This window comes from Schistocerca americana, chromosome 6, assembly GCF_021461395.2.
Source record: "Schistocerca americana isolate TAMUIC-IGC-003095 chromosome 6, iqSchAmer2.1, whole genome shotgun sequence".
Lineage (NCBI taxonomy): Eukaryota > Metazoa > Arthropoda > Insecta > Orthoptera > Acrididae > Schistocerca > Schistocerca americana.
Window position 1 is genome coordinate 82613163 of NC_060124.1, and position 14796 is coordinate 82627958.

Below are 14796 nucleotides of genomic sequence, written 5' to 3' on the forward strand. Positions count from 1 at the left end.
TTCTCCTATCCGCATCCTCCACTGAGGATGACACGGCGGTCGGATGGTCCCGGTAGGCCACTCGTGGCCTGAAGACGGAGTGCTGTTTATTCAGCATCTCTGTGACACTTTCCCACAGATCAAACCAATTTGTGATCATTCGTGATGCCCTTCTACTTTCAACCTTCTCTGTCGGTTACACGGGTAGCAGGGGCTGTGTGGCGTGGACTGGACGGTTTTTTAAGAGGGGGTCTCGGGAAAACACAAGAATGGCTGTAGTCACAAAGGGTGCAGGCTGAACACAGGAGAAACGTAGACACAGGAACCATTGGTATAACAGTTGTAAATTGTAGCTGTGTTGGGGAAGTACCAGAGCTCCAAGGGCTAATAGAAAGCACTGATGCTCAAATCGTTATAGGCACTGAAAGCTGGCTAAAGCCGGATATAAGTTCAGCCGAAATTTTTACGAAGAACCTAACGGTGTTCCGAAAGGATAGGCTAAACACGGTTGGCGGTGGCATGTTTGTTGCTGTCAGAAGTAGTTTAACTTGTCGCGAAATTGAAGTAAATACTTGCTGTGAGTTAGTATGGGCAGAGGTCATTGTTGGCAACCGAAATTAAATAATAATTGGATCCTTTTACCGACCTCCCAATTCAGATGATACAGTTGCTGAATGGTTCAAAGAAAACTAGAGTTTGATTTCAAACACGTACCCGACTAATAGGATAATAGCTGCTGGAGACTTTAATTTAACCTCGATATGTTGGCGAAAATACACGTTTAATTCCGGAGGTACGCATAAAATACCATTCGAAATTATGCCAAACGCATTCTCTGAAAATTATTTCGAGCAGTTAGTTCATGAGCCCACGCGAATAGTAAACGGTTGTGAAAACGCACTTGATCTCTTAGCAACAAATAATCCTGAGTTAATAACGAGCATCAAAACCGATTCATGGATTAATGAACACAGGGCTGTCGTAGCGAGATTGAATATTGTAATCCCCAAATCCTCGAAAATTAAGCGAAAACATACCTATTCGAAAAAGCAGATAAAAATTCACTTGACGCCTTCCTGAGAGACAATCTCCATTCATTACAAATTAATAATGTAAGTGTAGACCAGATGTGGCTTATTCATTCTTTCTGCGCGCTGTACGAGATTAGAATAATAGAGAATTGTGAACGTGGTTCGATGAACCCTCTGCCTGGCACTTAAATGTGATTTGCAGAGTATCCATGTAGATGCAGATGTATTCTGTAATGGTTCTACACAATTGAGCAATATTATAGGAGGTTTCGGACGAGTTATTTGCAAGCAGTATTCTTCTTCGTAGACCGATTGCATTTCCGTACTTTTCTACCAACAAATCGAAGCCTGCTTTACCTACGACTCAGCCTGTGTGACAGTTCCATTTCATACCCCTAAAAGGTGTTACACCCAGGTATTTGTATCAATTGATCTATTCCAACTGTGACTCGTTGATAGTGTAGTCAGAAGGTATTATGGTTTTCATCTTGTGAAGTCCACAATTTTGTAGAATTGAACATTTGGAGCGAACTGCTAATTCTTTCGCCACTTTGAAATCTTACCAAGAGCTTACTGAATATTTTTCCAGCTCTTTTCTGACGTTACTTCATTATAGATAACGGAATCAATTGATATTGTTACCAAGGTCATTAAAGCACACCATGAAGGGTAACTGTCCCAACACACTTCCCTGGAGCACTCCTGAATTTACTACTACATCTGTCGATGACTAAACATCCAAGATAACAAGCTAGTGTCCTCCATACTAAAGAATTCTCAACCTAACTACAAATTCCGCTTGATATCATATACGACCGTACTATTAACAATAAACATACATGTTGCACTAAGAGAAATGCTTTTCGGAAATAGAGAGATACTGCCTTGAACCACGGCTTTCAAGATGTCATGTGAGAAAGTGCAAGTTGGGTTTCACGTGATCGATGTTTTCCGAATACATGATGGTTGGCGTAGATGTGGTCAGTTCGTTCCAGATACTTACTTATGTTTGAGCTCAGAATATGTTCTAAGATTCTACAACAAATGGATGTCAAGGATACTGGATGGTAGTTTTTTCGACCACTCCTGCTACCCTTTTTGCAAACGGGCGTGCCGTATACTTTCTTCCATGAGCGGGAATTTATATTGCTAACAACCCGTTGGTGGGCGAATGAATGAAAATATCAATATGTAGCGTCTCAGGCTCGTAGTCAGAACGAAAAGTCCTGCATCTCACGGTGACGGTGGAGCCCCGAAACTATAACTCTCCTTCCTGACTGCGCGATGTGAAACTGCGTTGACTATATTCCTGGTGTAATCTAGGTTTAGAACAGCCGCGTTGTCTCCCGAAGCAGTTAGCTTCCTACTTCCTAGCGACTTGACCGGAGATTGGAGTGTGCCCTGCTTTCTCTAGTCTCGTCCCATAGCTGCGGGCTACAAGACCCTGATCGAGGGCTAGCGTGACAGTAAACCGCTTAAGAGCGTACAGTTTGCAGAACGCCGCGAGCGAACTAGGTCTTCTCTAAGGAGAGCAGGCGTCGCCGACTTGTTTGTCCCACTGAGACTTGGTTTAACACGCTAATGCCGTGTCCTTGTGTAACTAGTGTGTCTCTGTCTGTATATGTGTCTGTGTGTGTTTGTGTGTTCGTGTGTGTGTGTGCGCGCGCGTGTGTGTGTGTGTGTGTTTGTGTGTGTCTGTATGTGTGTGTCTGTGTGTGTGTGTGTGTGTGTGTGTGTGTGTGTGTGTGTGTGTGCGCGCAGCCGTAATTGGAATGGTGTATAAGGACAGGCATACCGGTGCATGAATTAATTTGTAGTAAGACACAACATGTAATGGATACTCACAGCAATTGTCGTGAAGTCTCAAAACGGTTTCTACATCTACATCTACATCTACGTGATTACTCTGCTATTCACAATAAAGTGCCTGGCAGAGGGTTCAATGAACCACCTTCAAGCTGTCTCTCTATCGTTCCGCTCTCGAACGGCGCGCGGGAAAAACGAGCACTTAAATTATTCTGAGCGAGCCCTGATTTCTCTTATTTTATCGTGATGATCATTTCTCCCTATGTAGGTCGGTGCCAACAGAATGTTTTCGCAATCGGAGGACGAAACTGGTGATTGAAATTTCATTAGAAGGTCCCGTCGCAACGAAAAACGCCTTTGTTTTAATGATTACCACTCCAATTCACGTATCATATATGTGACACTATCTCCCTTATTTCGCGATAATACAAAACGAACTGCCCTTCTTTGTACTTTTTCGATGTCATCCGTCAGTCCCACCTGATGCGGATCCCAAACCGCACAGCAGTACTCCAGAACAGGGCGGACAAGCGTGGTGTAAGCAGTTTCTCTGGTAGAGCTGTTGCACCTTCTAAGTGTTCTGCCAATGAATCGCAGTCTTTGATTTGCTCTACCCACAATATTATCTATGTGATCGTTCCAATTTAGGTTATTTGTGTAATCCATAAGTATTTGGTTGAATTTAAAGCTTTCAGATTTGTGTGACTTATCGCTAAGCAAAATTTAGCTAATTTCTTTTAGTACCCATGTGAATAACTTCACACTTTTCCTTATTCAGGGTCAAAAATGGCTCTGAGCACTATGGGACTCAACTGCTGAGGTCATTAGTCCCCTAGAACTTAGAACTAGTTAAACCTAACTAACCTAAGGACATCACAAACATCCATGCCCGAGGCAGGATTCGAACCTGCGACCGTCGCGGTCTTGCGGTTCCAGACTGCAGCGCCTTTAACCGCACGGCCACTTCGGCCGGCCTACCTTATTCAGGGTCAACTTCCACATTTCGCACCATACAGATATCTTATCTAAATCATTTTGCAAGTCGTTTCGATCATGTGATGACTTTACAAGACGGTAAATGACAGCATCATCCGCAAACAATCTAAGACGGCCACTCAGATTGTCTCCTATGTCGTTAATATAGATCAGGAACAATAGAGGGCCTATAACACTTCCTTGGGGAACGCCGGATATCACTTCTGTTTTACTCAATGACTTTCCGTCTATTACTACGAACTGTGACTTTTCTGACAGGAAATCACGAATCCAGTCGCACAACTGAGGCGATATTCCGTAGGCACGCAGTTTCACTAATCACTGCGAAAATAATATGACCTGCCCCCCTAGTCCAGCTCAATGGTACGCTCTTCTTATTGAATACAGTACTTCTCTTCTCGGTTGACACTTTTTTTTAATTTCATACTGGTTTACATGCTCAAGATTAAAAAAGATGAACGACGAAGTATTACGAGTCCTTAAAAGGACCGGTCACAAGTGAACTAGAAGCCAAGGATGAACAAATTTGTCCATGTCTTGTAACTACATGTCTCCACTGTTGCCAAGAATGAAAATGTCTCTGTTTATGCGACAGAAAAACGGAAGTCTACTGCTCTGAGCAACTTTTGACTGCTGTTGACGTAAAGGAAGTAGTTTGGAATGGTAATCTTTATACAGGGAGTTTCATTACATTTTTAAAACCTATAGAACTCCTGCTGAGTTGCCTCACTTCGTAGATAATTACCCATCCGCTTGTCGATGCTGTTTTGTTTCATCTCTAGTATTATTTAATGACCGGCTCGGTAAATATCATTAAGCACAATGGATTATCCTTCTATCGGTTTGTTATATCCTTTTGCCGAAATTTATTATTGAAATGGGTCAAATGGCTCTGATCACTATGGGACTTAACATCTGTGGTCATCAGTCCCCTAGAACTTAGAACTACTTAAACCTAACTAACCTAAGGACAACACACACATCCATGCCCGAGGCAGGATTCGAACCTGCGACCGTAGCAGTCGCGCGGCTCCGGACTGAGCGCCTAGAACCGCGAGACCACCGCGGCCGGCATTTATTATTGAATCATAGTAATAAACTCATACCATGACGTCCAAATAAAACTTCAGTCATGGACGACATTTCCCACGTGTGACTTGGTGTACAATATTCTTCTGGCGTTCGACCGTAAACTTCAGTACACTGCATGGCTTTCTCCGACCGGTAGTTCGCGACCGACCACATCTGCAGACTCCACATTAACAATTGCAGCGCTGACGCGCGCTCAAAACTAAGACCGTAAAGCTCAATAGTGAGAGCAGAGATAGTTAAACGCGCGTTGTTGCACCTCCCAAATGTTGTGTTTGCTCTCGTATCGATACACGAGTAGATGCAACGATGGTGGTCTAACAAACCCGCCGCGGGGAGATTCACTGGTACCAGTAAAGACAGGGAACATTAATATAATATACAGTACAAAGTCATTTTTGGCGAAATTAAGTGCTCAGAAATGTGCTTACATTATACACTGAAGTGTCACAGAAACTGGTACTGCTGTCTAATATCGTGCAGGGCATCCGCGAGCACGCACAAGTACCGCAACACGACCTGGTATGGATTCCACTAATGTCTGAAGCAGTGCTGGTGGGAACTGGCACCGTGAATCCTGCAGTGCTGCCCATAAATCCATTAAAGTACGAGGAGGTGGAGATCTCTTCTGAACAGCACATTGTAAGGCATCCCAGACATGCTCAATAATTTTCATGTCTGGGGAGTTTGGTGGCCAGCGGAAGTGTTTAAACTCAGAAGAGTGTTTCTGGAGGCACTCTGTAGCAATTATGGACGTGTGGGTTGTCGCATTGTCCTGTCGTCCGTCGGAAGGCACAATGGACATGAACGGATCAGCTGATCAGACAGGATGCTTACGTACGCGTCACTTGTCAAAGTCGTATCTAGACGTACCAGGGATCCCATTTCACTCCAACTGCGCACCCCCCACACCCATACAGGGGCTCCACCAGCTCGAACAATTCCGTTCTGATACGCAGGGTCCATGGATTCATGTGGTTGTCTCCATACCCGTACACGTCCATCCACTCGGTAAAATCTGAAACGAGACTCGTCCGACGAGGCAACACGTTTCCAGTCATCGACAATCCAATATCGGTGTCGACGAACCCAGCCGAGACGTAAAGCTTCGTGTCATGCCGTCATCAGGGGCACAACAGTGGGCCTTCGGTTCTGAAAGCCCATATCGAAGATATTTCGTTGAATAGTTCGCACCCTGACACTTTTTGATGGCCCAGCAGTAAAATCTGTAGCAGTTTGCGGAAGGGTTGCACTTCTGTCGCGTTTAACGATTCTCTTTAGTCATCGTTGGTCCCGTTTTTGCTGGCTCATTTTCTGGCAGCAGCGATGTCGGAGATTTGATGTTTTACCGGATTCCTGATATTCACGATACACTCGTGAAATGGTCGTACGTGAAAATCCCCACTTCATTGCTACCTCGGAGATGCTGTATCCCACCGCACGAACGCCAACTATAACACCACTTTCAAACTCACTTAAAATGTTGATAACCTGCCATCGTAGCAGCAGTAACCTGTCTAACAACTGCGTCAGACACTTTTTTTATATAGGCTTTGCCGACTGCGGCGCCTTATTCTGCTTGTTTACATATCTCTGTTTTTGAATACGCATACCTATACCAGCTTCTTTAGCTCTTCAGTGTATATTATTCAACGGTAAATTGGAAACAGCTTGCGATAAAACAACTAAATTCGTGCACAGGCAGACCTCCGCACATCACGGTACCACACAATGCAGCGCTACAGATAATTACAGAGATATTCATGTATTAAACAGGCGTTTGCACCTTGGAGTTTAATCAAATTTTCACTGTGTGGTTGGAAGCAGCGTGCAAAAATCAATTGAAGAAGCCTCCTTTGTAGTAAGTAATAACCCTCCCAGTGAGCACAGTAATCATATTTAGTTAGATAGACAGCGAATAAGTCGTTGCGCGGAAATTTCGTCTTCAGCACACTCACTAAGGAAGTACACGAGCCCAGACGCCTGAAACAGAATAATAATGACTTTAAAAGTACGGAAATGTGGCTGACGTTCTACCCACCAAAGTTATTTATCTGTAAAACTTCGACTTTGTGAACAATCGAAGTTTGAAGGTTAAATACCAGAGCAGGTGGCACTGAAGAAACAGTAGTGTGTAACAGACAATTAAGACCACCAAACTGAGGTATTGTTTTGCAAAAAGCTATACGTTCGCTACACATGCACGTAGTACTTATAGAGTCTTAATTCCCGAAACCGAAGTTGCTATGTTGTCATATCTGTACTCTCATTAGCATCGGAGTGTAAATGTGGAGGAGTTTCAATAAAGTTATTAAAACACAGCGGAATAGAACACTTCATGACAGAGATCACTGTGCCGTTTTGTATTTGACTCCTGCAGCGTTGATACACAGAAAATAGTGTAGCATGCCCAAAGACTGTCCTTGTCAGGTGTACATACTTTTCCGTTCCGCTTTCTTCTAACCACTTCATTGAAACTGATGATACAACAATGCAGAAACTACTATTTCGAAAAATTTGACCCTTGGAATAGACGGCATTCCGTCAGAAATATTGATATCTTTGGGTGAGCCATTTGTGTGATAACTATTGTGCCTCGTGTGCAAGATGTATGAGGCAGGCGAAATACCCTGAGACTACCAGAGAAAAGTAATAATTCCAATTCCGAAGAAATCAGGTGCTGACGGGTGTGGATATTACCAAACTATCAGTTTAATGAGTCATGGCTACGAAATACTGGCACAAATTATTTACAGAAAAATAGAGAAATGGCACAAGTCGACTTCGGAGAAGATTAGTTTGGTTTCACCGAAATACAGGAACACGCGAGGCTATACTAACCCCACAACTTATCTTACAAGAAGGCAAACTTACGTCTGTAGCGTTTATAGACTTAGAGAAAGCTTTTTAAATACATTCTTTAAAATTCTGGAGGTAGCAGGGAGAAAATTTATTGAGCGAAACGTTATTTACAAACTGTATAGAAATTAAGACGGCAACTACAAGAGTCGATGTGCGCGGAAGGGAAGCAGTGGTTGGGAAGAGGGTAAGACAGGGCAGTAGCTTATCCCCGACGTAATTCAATCTGTACACTGAGCAAGAAGAAAATTTGGAGAAGAATTCAAAGTTCAGGGAGGAGGAATGCAAATTTTGAGGTTTTCAGATGAAGTTGTATTTCTGTTACAGACTGCCAAGCACTTGGAAGAACAGTTGAACAAAATGGACAGTGTCTTCAAAAGAGGATATAAGGCATTATATCAACAAGAAGAAAACAAGGGTAATGGAATGCAGCCGAATTAAATCAGACCATGAAAAGTGCAAATGTGCCGCGTTCAAGCCCCGGTCCGGCACACAGTTTTAATCTGCGAGGTAATTTCAAATCAGCGCACATTCCGCTGCAGAGTGAAAATTCAACCGCTGGAAACAGTCCCCCAGGCTGCGGCTAAGTTTTACTCCGCAATATTCAGGGTGCTAGTCCCGCAAGGTATGCAGGCAAACTTCTGTGTAGTTTGGAAGATAGAAGATGACGTACTGATGGAAGTAAAGCTGTGATGGTGGATCGTAAGTAACCTTAGGATAGTTTAGTCGGCAGAACAATTGCTCGCCAGATGACAAGGTCCCAGTTTCGAGTCCCAGTCCGTCACATAGTTCTAATGTACGAGGAAGTTTCATATCAGCGCACACCCTGCTGCAAAGTGAAAGTTCATTCTATAAATCAGGCGATGCAGAGGGAATTAGATTAGAAAATGAGACACTAAAAGTAGTAGATGTGTTTTGCTATTTGGGCAGCAAAATAACTGATGATGGTCGAAACTGATACGTTATGAAACACATGTCTATAGCAAGGAAACCATTTCTGAAAAAGAGTAATTCGTTAACGCCTAAAATAAATTTAAATTTTGGGAAGTATTTTATGAGGGTATTTGTGTGGAGTGTAGGCTTATACGAGGTGCATTCAAGTTCTAAGGCCTCCGATTTTTTTTCTAGTTAACTACTCACCCGAAATCAATGAAACTGGCGTTACTTCTCGACGTAATCGCCCTGCAGACGTACACATTTTTCACAACGCTGACGCCATGATTCCATGGCAGCGGCGAAGGCTTCTTTAGGAGTCTGTTTTGACCACTGGAAAATCGCTTAGGCAATAGCAGCACGGCTGGTGAATGTGCGGCCACGGAGAGTGTCTTTCGTTGTTGGAAAAAGCCAAAAGTCACTAGGAGCCAGGTCAGGTGAGTAGGGAGCATGAGGAATCATTTCAAAGTTGTTATCACGAAGGAACTGTTGCGTAACGTTAGCTCAATGTGCGGGTGCGTTGTCTTGGTGAAACAGCACACGCGCAACCCTTCCCGGACGTTTTTGTTGCAGTGCAGGAAGGAATTTGTTCTTCAAAACATTTTCGTAGGATGCACCTGTTACCGTAGTGCCCTTTGGAACGCAATGGGTAAGGATTACAACCTCGCTGTCCCGGAACATGGACACCATCATTTTTTCAGCACTGGCCTTTACCCGAAATTTTTTTGGTGGCGGTGAATCTGTGTGCTTCCATTGAGCTGACTGGCGCTTTGTTTCTGGATTGACAAATGGCATCCACGTCTCATCCATTGTCACAACCGACGAAAAGAAAGTTCCATTCATGCTGTCGTTGTGCGTCAACATTGCTTGGCAACATGCCACATGGGCAGCCATGTGGTCGTCCGTCAGCATTCGTGGCACCCACCTGGATGACACTTTTCGCATTTTCAGGTCGTCATGCAGGATTGTGTGCACAGAACCCACAGAAATGCCAACTCTGGAGGCGATCTGTTCAACAGTCATTCGGCGATCCCCCAAAACAATTCTCTCCACTTTCTCGATCATGTCGTCAGACCAGCTTGTGCGAGCCCAAGGTTGTTTCGGTTTGTTGTCACACGATGTTCTGCCTTCATTAAACTGTCGCACCCACGAATGCACTTTCGACACATCCATAACTCCATCACCACATGTCTCCTTCAACTGTCGATGAATTTCAATTGGTTTCACACCACGCAAATTCAGAAAACGAATGATTGCACTCTGTTCAAGTAAGGAAAATGTTGCCATTTTAAGTATTTAAAACAGTTCTCATTCTCGCTGCTGGTGGTAAAATTCCATCTGCCGTACGGTGCTGCCATCTCTGGGATGTATTGACAATGAACGCGGCCCCATTTTAAAACAATGCGCATGTTTCTATCTCTTTCCAGTCCGGAGAAAAAAATCGGAGGCCTTAGAACTTGAATGCACCTCGTATGGAAATTTAACCTCGTATGGAAATTTAATGTGGGCGATAAACAGTTCAGACAAGAAGAAAACAGAAGTTTTTGAAATGTGAAGCTACAGAAAAATGACGAATATTGGATAAGCATATCTCGTAACTGACGGGGAGGTACTGAATAGAACTGGGGAGAAAAGGAATCATTTGCACAACTTGTCTAAAGGAAGGAATTGATTCATAGGACACATTCTGAGACATCAAGGGACCATCAATTTAGTATCGAAGTATGTGTGGTAAAAAATGATACAGACCAAGAGGTGAATACGGTAACCAGCTTCAGTTGGATGTAGCTTGTTGCATTTATTCGAAATGAAGATGTCTGCACAGGAGAGACCAGTTTGGAGAGATGCATTGAAGCAGTCTTCGGACTAAAGGCCACGACAACGTGACTGGTGCATGTGTCAACAGATATTGTTTCAATAAACATTTATTTTTTTTGAGAACTAATATGCCTCTTGTGATCCTGAAGATCTTAGTTGTCTGTTACACGTTATTGTTTCTTCGGAACTTCCGTTGTCTTTAGATTCGTTAACTTTCGAACATGGGCTGTACACAAATGTTGATTTTCAAAGATAAATGAGCTTGATGGGTGTTAAAATAGGTATCTCTCCATACCTTAAAAAAATTTATTCGTTTTTAGCCGTTCGAGCTGAGGTACTTCTCTTGCGAATGGAGCAAATAACAGGATATCAGGTAACACACGTATGAAAGTAATGTGGGCTGCCTTTGTCCCAGGCATCCATCTATTAGCTTTCTATCATTCTTGTATGCTCTACTATCTAACGTGAGTGTGAAATCTTCCCGTCTCGTCTATATCTCTTTTGTTCGCAACCTTCCCTTTTACAATAACTTATGAAACCTTCCCTTTGAAATTAATTCTATTTTCTGATTACTTCGACGAAACATAGAAAGTGTCGTCGTCGAGACCCTCAGTCGTTACCTGCAATAACCCAAAACTGTTTTTTACTGTTACTGGATCGCCATCTGACTGCTACATCGAACTGTGACATGAATATACTTACTCTGTTTTACTATACACTATTAGCTGCTGGTGGGCTGTCATAATAAGTGGGTGTATTTATTACCAAAGCTGACGTTATTCTTTAATAGCAAAGTTGACGTTATTCTTTAATTAATTTGACTGAAGTTACGTAATTCATAGTTAAACTTTTTCTTGGCAACATCAAATTTTGCAAAGTTTTACGTTGATGGTTTTTGAGATGGATTATAATCAGTAATGAAATATTGCTGGGAAAAATTAATTATATTCTGAATGAAATGATTTTACAAACGTTCAAATGGGACTTACTTTTTACAATAATCTTACAACTAGCAATGCGCAAACGTACCTTCAGTAGTCTTGAGTTTCTCAAAAAATTAATTCAGTAATATCAGTTCCTCTTATGATAATAGTTAGCTGATGTCTCTGTACATCCGTTTATAATCTCTTGCAAATCATAGCTAGTGGCTGGCAGGCACACCGCTCCTCTCAACCTCTTGCTTCAGACCTGCTACCGACTCGCTTCACTTCTCGCTTACAACTGACTTCCTACGGACGCTAAAGTGCGGTCTCTCCAGCCAACAATGCTTTCTGATGCAGACAATCCCTGCTACCATTACAAAATGTATCAATGCGCGGTCTTTCCCGCTCTTTTCTTAAAATGTATCCATACGCTGTCTCTCCCGCCCTTTCTAAAATTATATCAATGTGCAGTCTCTCCTGCCAACAATACTTTGGTGTAGACATTCCCTGCTACCACAATTATTTCCAACATGACAAATATTAATTATTCCTACTTAATCCTATTAATAAAATATTAACATCTTTCATAAATTTTGGTTTGACAATAGACAATATAAATATACACGTCTTACAAGTAGAGGATAATATTATTGAAACAGTGGCTAATTAAACTTACGTCTTCCTTAACCTTTTCCATGACAGTGTCATAGTCGGTAGTAAAATACGAAAAAAAGAGATTCCCTACGTTTCGTTTTGCAAAGTGGGGAGGAGTGAAGCGTACAGCTTTATTCGTAGGAAACCCCACAGGTTCCAAGATGACTGTGCAAAAACTACAAGACGTACGGAAATCAGACGCATGTCTGTGGACAGAGCATCTCTGCTAAGTCCTTAAACCACATTACAGGTGCTCAGTATGGGCGCCGTTTGTGATTCGGCAAACGTCGGTAGGTGCGTGGGTGTTCACTGACACGAACAGCCCACTCTGCACATCTGTTCATCCGGTTGCCTACTTAAAGGTGCCAATTAGTTCAATGATACAGTACGGAACGGAGACGACGAAAGGGGTATCAACAGAACATGAAGACCGCACAACTTACAGCTATAATAAAAATAAAAATAAAATCTGAAAACCAGTAGCACGCTTCCCTTTACCAGTGGGGCGCTGGTACATACGGCAATAACATGCGGCAAATTCCCACTTGTTCTCTAATAATCTATCGTGGAACACATACGTCCGGATGATAGTGAAAAGATTAACCATTTCTGAGTGCAGTTTTCCAACTGTCTTCGTTGTTTTTGTAGACAGATAGCCGTACTTGTGTGACACGTATCCATGTGCTTACATTTAAATGCTGGCGCTACAGTGCAAAAATATACGAAAGGAGCAAAAGACATTGTTTTGATTCAAATAGTCGTTTAGATGTTGGTTAAACCAAATATCAAAGCCTTCGTAAAGCGTTGTTCCCGGCGGTTGTGAAGTGCGTGCTGTAAGTGATCTTTTTTTTCTACAAAAGGATCTGCAGCTGTTCAAATTAATCAGGAATTGTGCCCAGCTTAAGGGTGTACATTAAAGAGTCACAAAAAGGTTCACAATGGTGCCGAGACCTTAGAAGCATCCGTTCAGATATGTATCGAGAAGACTGGAATTGGAGGTCCAGTTCTATGAACGATGCTATCGAGCGAAAAGTGGAACAAAAACCGTGCAATCTAGTCAAGGATTGGCTCTGACGAATTTCCTCGTTCTGAATGTACCACTATTTGCCTGTTGTCACGGAGAATCTCACATTTCTTAATTGTGTGCAAGGTGGATATGACAAGGTGCGTCTGCACACAGTTGCCCACGCCGACGATAAGACACACAATTTTCACAGGAACGCAATCTGCTCAGCGACTACTGCACTATTTGATCAAAAGCAGCCAGACACCACTATATAATACGAAACTGACCACTAGATGTGACGAAAGATGGACCTGCCATTATACACTAAAGAGCCGAAGAAACTGGTACACTTGACTAATATCTTATAGGGCCCCTGCGAGCACGAAGAAGTGCGGCAACACGACGTGGTAGGAACTCGACCAATGTCTGAAGTAGTACTGGAGGGAATTGACACCATGAATCCTACAGTGCTGTCCATAAATCCGTAAGAGTAGGAGGCGGTGGAGAACTTTTCTGAACAGCACGTTCCAAGGCATCCCAGATATGCTCAATAATGTTCATGTCTGGGGCGTTTGGTGGCCAGCGGAAGTACTTAAACTCAGAAGAGGAGCCACTCTGTAGCAATTATGGACGTGTGGGGTGTCGCATTGTCCTGCTGGAATTACCCAAATCCGTCGGAATGCACATTGGACATGAACGCATGCAGCTGATCAGACAGGATGCTTACGTACGCATCACTTGTCAGAGTCGTATCTAGACGTATCATGTATCCCATATCACTCCAACTGCACATGCCCCACACCATACGCCCCACGCCACACCATACGTACGCGTCATTTGTCAGAGTCGTATCTAGACGTTCATTTCTGAGGAAGAGGATGTGGAACAAAAATGGAAAAAATTCAGAAACATCGTCCAGTACGCCTTAGATAAGTTCGTACCGACTAAGGTCCAAAGCGAGGGGAAAGATCCACCGTGGTATAACAATCATGTACGAAAGGTACTACGGAAACAAAGAAAGCTTCATCATAGGTTTAAGAGTAGTCGAATCATAGCTGATAGGGAAAAGCTGAACGAAGCGAAAAAGAGCGTAAAGAGAGCAATGAGAGAAGCATTCAACGAATTCGAACATAAAACATTGGCAAACAATCTAAACAAGAACCCTAAAAAGTTTTGGTCATATGTAAAATCGGTAAGCGGATCTAAATCCCCTATTCAGTCACTCGTTGACCACGATGGCACCGAAACAGAGGACGACCGAAGAAAGGCAGAAATACTGAATTCAGTGTTCCGAAACTGTTTCACTGCGGAAAATCGTAACACGGTCCCTGACTTCAGCCGTCGCACGGACGCCAAAATGGAAAATATTGAAATAAACGATATCGGAATTGAAAAACAACTGCTATCACTTAGTAGCGGAAAAGCATCCGGACCAGACGAGATACCCTTAAGATTCTACAGTGATTATGCTAAAGAACTTGCCCCCTTTCTATCAGCAATTTATCGTAGATCGCTGGAAGAACGTAAAGTACCTAGCGACTGGAAGAAAGCGCAGGTCGTTCCCATTTTCAAGAAGGGTCATAAATCAGATGCGAATAATTATAGGCCTATTTCGCTTACGTCAATCTGTTGTAGAATAATGGAACATGTTTTGTGTTCTCGTATTATGACGTTCTTAGATAATACAAATCTCCTTCATCAT

General features: G+C 42.8%; 1 protein-coding gene across 1 annotated transcript in view; it reads left to right on the forward strand.

Annotated features, from left to right (window-relative positions):
* Positions 1–14796, forward strand: part of LOC124619567 (ATP-binding cassette subfamily G member 4-like) — a 323941-nt gene that overhangs the window by 254056 nt on the left and 55089 nt on the right. The window lies entirely within an intron of this gene.